The 9,032-nt window shown below is 48.0% G+C and overlaps 1 protein-coding gene across 6 annotated transcripts in view; it reads right to left on the reverse strand.

Moving 5' to 3' along the window:
- Window positions 1–8,983, reverse strand: part of ARMH1 (armadillo like helical domain containing 1) — a 55,896-nt gene extending 46,913 nt beyond the window's left edge. For 4 of the 6 annotated variants that reach the window (XM_033226683.1, XM_033226686.1, XM_033226680.1 and 1 more), the window contains exon 1: window positions 8,737–8,885. The gene's annotated coding sequence lies outside the window, so the exon portion shown is untranslated. The other 2 variants (XM_033226682.1, XM_033226681.1) reach the window with 2 other exon arrangements.
- Between the last annotated feature and the right edge of the window lie 49 nt (window positions 8,984–9,032).

Raw genomic sequence — 9,032 nt, forward strand, 5'->3', positions numbered from 1 at the left:
GTGGCTCACACCTGTAATTCCAGCACTTTGGGAGGCCAAGGCGGTTGGATCACGAGGTCAGGAGATCGAGACCATCTTGGCTAACATGGTGAAATCCCATCTCTACTAAAAAATACAAAAAATTAGCCGGGCGTGGTGGCAGACGCCTGTAGTCCCAGCTACGCAGGAGGCTGAGGCAGGAGAATGGCGTGAACCCAAGAGGTGGAGCTTGCAGTGAGCCGAGATTATGCCACTGCACTCCAGCCTGGGCAACAGAGCGAGACTCCATCTCAAAAAAAAAAAAAGAAACGGACCCTCACTATGTTGCCCAGGCTGGTTTGGAACCTCTAGCCTTAAGCAATCCTCCCACCCTGGCCTCCCAAAGTGCTGGGATTTTGGGATTATAGGCGTGAGCCACCCACTGTGCCTGGCCTAAGTTTTGCCTATCTTTAAACAAAAATAAGCAAAAACGAAGACAAAAACCTCAACCTCACATTCTCTTCATCATCTCTCTGGTTTTCTGACTTCACAGCAAAGCTTCTGAAAAACAGTGTTCATACTCTTTTCTGTTTCCCCACTGACCATTCTCTCCTCAACCCATCACAGCTGGGCTTCTGCCCCGCCACCTCCCTTCCATCCCGTTAGCCAACGTCTCTGGTAACCACTGAATTGCCCAGTTCAGTGAGGATGTCTTAGTACTTTGCTCATTTGTCCCTCTTACTGCAACAACTAATATCATTGACCATTCCTCTTACTCAAAATGCTTTCTTGCTTGACACCTCTTCACCATGGCATCTTCTCTTGGTTTGCCTAAGTCTCTGGCTGCTACCTCCCTGCATTATTTGAGTCTCCGGTATCACATTATATTGTCACATTATATTGTAAGTCCTCAGTAAGTTGCCTCATTAAGACATTCAGACATGACTAGGAATCCCTCTGCCCCACCTCCAACCTCACTAAATTCAACAAATCGTGACAAGTATGTCCCACGCCTTATCCTAGGCCTTTGGGGATAACTGTAAAAAAGACACAGTCCCTGCCCGCAAGTTCACAGAGCCTTGTAAAGAGGTGATTTCAATTCCAATAGTGTGGCAAGTGCTGTGACGGAGTAGGTACAAGACACTCTAGAATGAGAGAGAGGGACACCTGACCTGGCCTTGGTTTGGGTGCTGGCTGGAGTGAAGGGCTTTCCAGAGGAGATGTCATCCAGGCTGAAAAGCAATATGCAGCTATGGAAGAGGGGAGGAAAGTGTCTTTTAGGTAGAGGGAATCAAATCTGCAATGGCTCAGAGGTGGGAGTGCAGGACACAAAGAATTGCAAGTGGGAGGCAGTAGAGACAGTGATTAGGAACACAGACTGTGGTTTTGGATGATCTTCCACTTCCTGGCTATGTGACCTTAGGCAAATTACTTAACCTCTTTAGGCTTCGGTTTCCTGACTTGTGACGAGGTGGTAACGTTTCATAAGGGTCAATAAACTATCTAACATGTCGAAAAACCTCAGTAAAACTTAGCTCTTATTTTTATTATTGAGATTGCTCAGAATAGCTGGAGCACAGTGTGAAGATGGAAGCAGCAGGAGGTGAGGCTGGAAAATCAGGCAGAGGCCAGAGAATGAAGGGCCTCATATGCTGGCTGCAAGGTTCACACTCCAAGGGCAATGAACCGGTCCTGAAGGGTTAAAGCGAGAGGGACAAGAAAAGACTTTGTTTTACAAATATCTTGACTGTAGTGTAGATAGGGGATCGGAAGGGGGCAAGCTGGAGGGGGGCACCACTTAGGAAGTCATTCCTATGGCCTTGCCAAAGATGCTGATGATATTAGGGTTGGAGAGAAGTAGAAATGTCATACAGTTTGAACAAACAGGACCTGGTGACTGACTGGCTGTGGCAGATGAAAGACAGGAGGAATCAAGGAGGATGCCTGGATAACTTTGCTTCCAACTTCACAGAGAATATAGGGGCCAACAAGCACAACCCTCTCCTCTTAATATCATCATATCAGCACCCACCCTCTCCGTGTGCACTAGATTCTGCCCCATCTTCAATCTTCCCATCTTCCCTGATTCCTCTTAAACACTTGCTCAATTCCCACCAACCCAAATAAATATACAAACAAAGCCATCCCCTAACTAATTTTTCCTTAAGCTTCTACCCTTCCTACTTGCTTCACTCCCAAATTTCTCCATTAGCTCACTGTGGCCTACTAGATAAAGTCTAAACTCAATATGGCACTCAGGGCCCTTCAAAACTTGGCCCCAGCTGGGTGCTGTGGCTCACGCCGATGATCCCAGCACTTTAGGAGGCTGAAGTGGGTGGATCATGAGGTCAGGAGTTCAAGACCAGCCTGGCCAACATAGTGAAACCCCATCTCTACTAAAAATACAAAAATGAGCTGAGTGTGGTGGCATGCACCTGTAGTCCCAGCTACTTGGGAGGCTGAGGTGCGAGAATCACTTGAACCTGGGAGGCTAAGGTTGCAGTGAGCCGAGACCGTGCCATTGACCTCCAGCCTGGGTAACAGACAGAGTGAGACTCTGTCTCAAAACAACAAACAAACAAACAAACAAACAAACAAACTTGGGCCCAGTCTAACTTTAGTCACTTCCACATTACAACAACCTTGCACTCTCAACTCCCCAGGCCCTTCCAGGGCCCTCTGCATCTCAGTGTTGCTCTGCCATCAGGAATGGCCAGGTTCCTTTTTGCCCTTTGGCAAACTCCCTGGGACAACTAGGGGTTTGCAGTTCTGGTCCCATCCATGCCACCTCTTCCTCTACTATGCTGTAAAACTTACCCATCCTTCCCACTAGAGTGTGAGTTCCTCAAGGGCAGGAGTTGGTCTTCCCTGTCTCTGTGTCCCTAGGGCCTGGCATAATGCCTGGCACAAAATAGATGTTGAATAAAGGCTCACTGAGTGAATGTGTGAAGAAATCAGCCAGCTCCTGTTGAGATGGTTAGATCTGAATGTCCATGATATGCAGGTCCATAAAACTACCAACTTCCCAAAGCTGCCATGTGCGGAGTGGCAGAATCTCCATCCAAGAAGGCCAGTGCAAAGTCTATGGGGTGTTTTACAGCTATGACAGGAAATAGCAATGTCAGCAGCGGTGTCATCTTTGGACACTAAGGACAGGGATTCAGTGCCACGAACGGTCAGTTAAATTGTAATTGGAATGAACTGTTCTTCTGCAAACCATAATGTTATTTAGCTACAGCCAAATGGCATTCAAGGAGGGGAGAAATTTTTTTGAAATGTCAAAGAAATTATTTCCAATTTGGTGCTCACAACCAGAGACTCTAATGATCAGTGGAAATGAGAAGCAAACAAATTAGCACTAATGGAAAATGGCTTTTGGAAAAGAGGATTTAATTTATAGTCAACTGATCATGGCATGCAGCATGCATAAAAGTCAGCTTCACCAGCTTGATCATAGAACTGGAGCACACATGGAATGCCAGAGAAAAATATATGTATGCCACCATGCTTATTGGGATCTCTCTGTAAGTGGCAGCCAGTTAAAATAGTCATTATTTTACCTCGGAGAGAAAAATGGTGCGAAAAATAAGCACGCAAAATTAAAAATCCAGATTAGGAACCTCGGTCCAAATTGGTTTGTTCGTGGCCTTCTAACCTTGGCAACGTCTTCTGCAAGGATGACAGAACTACTTTGTCTTCAGCCCAGAGTGGTCTCTTTGTTTTTAATTTCCTCTCCATCTTCAGAGGTGATTAATAAATCTGGACTCATTCATAAATCATTTCTATAGTGGCCAAATGGTTCTTCTTCATGCAAGGAAACACAATCTCAAAAGCCCCAGCTCTCATGCTAAACCAAAGGTCCTTAGCAACAAGCGAAGGGGAGGTATTAAAAATCAAAAGGTCAATAGGTCTCGTTTCTAAATAAAATTTCCCAGAGGGCTTCCCCAACCCCCTGCAAATCAAAAGACACCTTCTGAATGCAAGAGGCCTCCAAGGCATGGGTTGCCAGCCTGGCTCACTGTCCCTAGATGGCCTTGGAGACAACAAGCGAGTCACTGTCTCCTATTCCTGTAGGTTTCACATGCAGAATGAGACAGGCCTTCTCCCTGGGCTCCCATCCCTGACTCCTCACTCTCAGTTCTCCATTCAGAGACAGGGAGAGAGAAACATTATCTCCTCAAACTTCCAAACAAGGTGTCCTTACTTCTCTCCCAGGGGCATATGCACTTCAATTTGTCACTTCCTTCTCATGGACCCTCTTCTGCTCCCCACTCATACCCTGACAGACACCCCTATCGCTGCTACCCATCACTTCCTGGTAGACTCCAATCTGCCCCCATCTTTTCCCGACATCTGTCCATTTTCTCCATCCTCTCCCCACAGGAACTCCTTTCCCCCATCTCCTTCCTATGAAATCCTCTGCCTTCATCTTCTCCCCACTTGCCTCATCCCTACCCACAGCCCCCACTCTTCTTCTCCCCAGACTCACTTCTGCCTCCAACCCCGCTCCACAGACCTTCATCATCTCTCATCCTCTCTCCACAACATGTAACTGGCGAGGTCAATCACACTCTCCTCGCCCCTTCACTGCTCTATGCTTCATCTTCCTTGACCCATTTCCCAGCCTTCCTTCCCTTCCCAACCTTTTTACTCTGCTCTTGAAAACTCTTCTTCCCAATCAGCTAAGTCTCCTCCATTCTCAGCCTCTCCAGTCACCCGCCCAGCTCCAGCCTGCATCCAAAGCTGGCTCTACCCCAGGGCTCCCCTCTGCAAGGCCCTCCTAGTAGAAGCAGTTTAGACTCTTACACCCCCAGGATTTCAGAGTTAGGAGGGGGCCTCATGTCTCCTTGCCAAAGCCCAACTCAGTTCCTTATTCCACCTCCTTCTTGTAAAAGCCCTTACTGCTTCAAGGGTCATACCATTTAGCTGTCTCAGCCTTTGCCCCTCCTCATGCTGTCACCTAGAGACTCCAGAAAAACTTGCTCTACCCATCACAGACTGGTACCTAGCTCACAGGCATCCTCTTCCCTTCCCTCCCCTCAAGTCTTCCTATCATCCAGGGGGAGTTCAGTGGCCACGTCAGCATCCTGACTGTCTCCTGTACTCCACTTTGGCCCCTGACTCCCACGGCCACACCCTGGACCTTGTCATCACCAGAAACTACTCAAACTTCATTCTTCCACTTTCTGATCACAACTTTCTCTTTTTTTTTTTTTTTTTTTTTTGAGACGGAGTCTGGCTCTGTCTCCCAGGCTGGAGTGCAGTGGCCGGATCTCAGCTCACTGCAAGCTCCGCCTCCCGGGTTTACGCCATTCTCCTGCCTCAGCCTCCGGAGTAGCTGGGACTACAGGCACCTGCCACTTCGCCCGGCTAGTTTTTTGTATCTTTTTAGTAGAGACGGGGTTTCACCGTGTTAGCCAGGATGGTCTCGATCTCCTGACCTTGTGATCCGCCCGTCTCGGCCTCCCAAAGTGCTGGGATTACAGGCTTGAGCCACCGCGCCCAGCCGATCACAACTTTCTCATTCAATGATCTCAGATATGGATTCTCTGACTTCACTGGGACCTCTAGTCCATACATTCTTTTTCACTCTCCTATCCAGTTTAGATACTAAAGTCCTACATTTCAATCACTGTTTTGCCACAATCTTCAACTTCCTTGTCCTTTGTCCTTCCATCTATCCGCCCAGTAAAACTCAAACCTAGATCAATTAAACTAACCGCTAGGTGGCTGAATGTTGTTGAGGGAAAAATGCATATTACACAACCTTGCAGACCGCTGCTCTTGAAAACTGATGGTCACTGACCTCAACAGGGCCATCATAACTGCCCAGAAATCTGTTTGCTACCTTAGTCATCTCACTGCCACTCTCCACTGCTGATATTTCAATCTTTCTCTGCTCTTTTCAATCTTGCACACTATCTCCAATCCCACTCTCACTGGCTGATATCATGTTCTTATTTGACAGAGAAAATGGAAACCATCAAAGAAGAATTCCCTCAACTTCCTGTCACCAAACCTACCAATTAACCTCAACATAATGCTTCCCTTCTGCCACAAAACAAATATTCCTCCACCCTTCTAAGTGAATTTCTTCACTAACACTTCAGTGAAGCCTTTTTTTCAGGGGCACCATTCTCAGTTATCTTCTTGCCCTTATAATTTTATCTTTTCCCCTCTTGCTGGATCCACACCAACGTTTCTCCCATCCGAATAAAAACCTGCATTTCCTTCTGGCTATTGCCTTCTTTTTTCTTCTAAATAGCCAAGCTTTCTGAAAATGTATCTTACACGAATCTTCACTTCCTCAATCCCATCTGCTTCTCAAACCGCTGTAATTTGACCTCTGCTCCCATCACTCCACTGAAACTGTACTTGCAAAGGTCACCAACAACTTCCTTGTTTCTACATCCAGTGGATTCTTTCAGGCCTCATTTCACTTGATTCGTCATAAGCCTTCAACACTTTCCTTCCTTGGCTTCTGAAACACCACATTCTACTACTGATCTTCTTACCATTTTGGACACTTCATCTTGATTACCTTTGCAGGTTCCTCTTCCCTTGCCAGACCCTCAAACTTGGGTGTTTCTCAGGGCTCTGTCCTAGGTCTCTTCTGACTCTACACTTACTCCCTGGGCAAGCTCAACAAATCTATTGGTGTGGCTGGCATCTATAAGGCCCCAAAGACTCCCACATTGCAACTTCCAGTTAGACTTATCTGGTGAACTCCAGTTAGGCATATCCAATGGCCTTCTGGATACCTCCACTTGGATGTTCCATTGGCACCTCAAGCTCACCATGCCCAGAACTGACCCTCTCCTAAAAACCCTGCTTCCTCTCCTTCCTGTTTGCCCAAACCAGGAATCTAGAAGTCATCCTTCATTTCCCTTACTTCCCCACACCCAATCAGTAACCAAGTCCAGTTTTTTCTAGCTATAGGTGTCTAAGGAATTCATCCTGCCCTTTCCATTTCAGCTGCCACTCCATGCTTTATGCTACCATAATCCTTCCCCACTACTGAAACAACCTCCTAACTGGTCTCCCTCTTTCTCCCAATCTCCAATCCAGTTCCTGCTCTAATCTTTCTTTTTTTTGAGAGGGAGTCTCGGTCTGTTGCCCAGGCTGGAGCGCAGTGGTGCGATTTTGGCTCACTGCAACCTCCGCCTCCCGGATTCAAGCGATTCTCCTGCTTCAGCCTCCCGAGTAGCTGGGATTACAGGCACCTACCACCATGTCCAGGTAATTTTTGTATTTTCAGTAGAGACGGGGGTTCGTCATGTTGGCCAGGCTGGTCTCAAACTCCTGACCTCAGGTGATCTGCCTGCCTTGGCCTCCCAAAGTGGTGGGATTGCAGGCATGAGCCACCTTGCCCGGCTCCCTGCACTAATCTTTCTAGACAGAAATGTGATTGTTACTCCCCTGCTTAAAGCCCAGCAATGACTCCCTGCCATCTTAATGATAAAGTCTAAGCCCTTGTGCTCATGGGTGTAAAATGCATTGGAAAATTTTTACCATCAGCAAGATCTACCTGTAAGCACAAAGCTGAGCTTGGCATTGAAGACGCTCCAGGATCTGGGTCTAACTATTTTTCCAAGGTTCCCCTCACATGAGTCTCTAGCCTGGCTAGAGGATGCTTCATGTAATTTCTGGCACATTCACCTCTTTGAGCTCCTGAAGGAAGTCTTTTTTTGTTTTTGAGATGGAGTCTCACTCCGTCACCCAGGCTGGAGTGCAGTGGCGCAATCTCGGCTCACTGCCACCTCTATCTCCCGGGTTCAAGCCATTCTCCTGCCTCAGCCTCCCAAGTAGCTGGGATTACAGGTGCCCACCACCATGCCCAGCTAATTTTTGTATTTTTAGTAGAGATGGGGTTTTGCCATGTTGGCCAGGCTGGTCTTGAACTCCTGACCTGAAGTGATCCGTCCGCCTCAGCCTCCCAAAGTGCTGGGATTACAGGTGTGAGCCACCACACCGGACTCTTTGTTTTGTTTTTTGAGACAGGATCTCATCTGTCACCCAAGCTGGAGTGCAGTGGCACAATCATGGCTCACTGCAGCTTTGATCTCCCTGACTCAAGTGATCCTCCCACCTCAGCTTTCCAAGTAGCTGGGACTTCAGGCATGAGCTACCATGCCTGGCTAATTTAAAAAATTTTTATTTTGTAGAGATGAAGGTCTCACTATGTTGCCCAGGCTGGTCTTGAACTCCTTCAAGCCATTCTCCCGTCTTGGGCTTCCAAAGCTCTGGGATTACGAGTTTGAGCCACCACGCCTGGCATACAGAGTCTTTCCCCCTCCCTATCTCTAAAAGTCTTTCAAGACCCAGCTCAAGAGCCAATCACACTGCCAGAAATGCCCCTTCTCTGATTATGAGCTCCTCAAATCCTTACTCTTCGGTAGTATTTATCTCACATGCAGAATCAGAGTTGCTTCGTGCATGGTTTCTCTCCTTCTCCCGTTAAGACATGGGAGAGAGAGGGCCAAAGCTTGATCCTCACTAGGGCCTAAGGAACCTTATTTAGCCCCCCCAGTCTCTGGCACATAGTATGTAAATATAGTGGCACACAGTATGTAAATATAGATAAATGCAAGAAAGTTGCACTCCCAGCTCCTCGGTTGACCCTATCAACAGGGCATTCTCTGAAGTCATCAACTGAAGACTGCCTCCATCCATCCATCCATCCATCCATCCATCCATCCATCCAGAATACGCCTCGACCCCACTGGGTGGAGGTTGGGTCGGCACGCGCCCCCTAGGCCGTTTTGTACGGTTTTCTACCTCCAGCCCTCGGAGCTGCGGCTGGTAGAGGATGGCAGAGGTAGCTAGACGATGCAAGTCAAAGGGCACACGCTTCCACCGCGTAGGATAGGGCTCTGTTCCGACGAGTGACCCTGCCCATTGCCAGAACACAGCAAATCTCCAGCCTCCTCTCACCTACATAAGAGGGTGCGGACTTTTCCTGAGCGGCGCCCCGGCTGACCAATACCTGATCCAGATCAAGCGAGTTAGCCAATGGCTGCGGGCCAGTAATAGGGGCGGGGCACGGTTGCTAGGGCCGAGCTAGTGGGGTGAGG

The sequence above is a fragment of the Trachypithecus francoisi genome, unplaced genomic scaffold (genome assembly GCF_009764315.1).
Source record: "Trachypithecus francoisi isolate TF-2019V2 unplaced genomic scaffold, Tfra_2.0 Lachesis_group12, whole genome shotgun sequence".
Lineage (NCBI taxonomy): Eukaryota > Metazoa > Chordata > Mammalia > Primates > Cercopithecidae > Trachypithecus > Trachypithecus francoisi.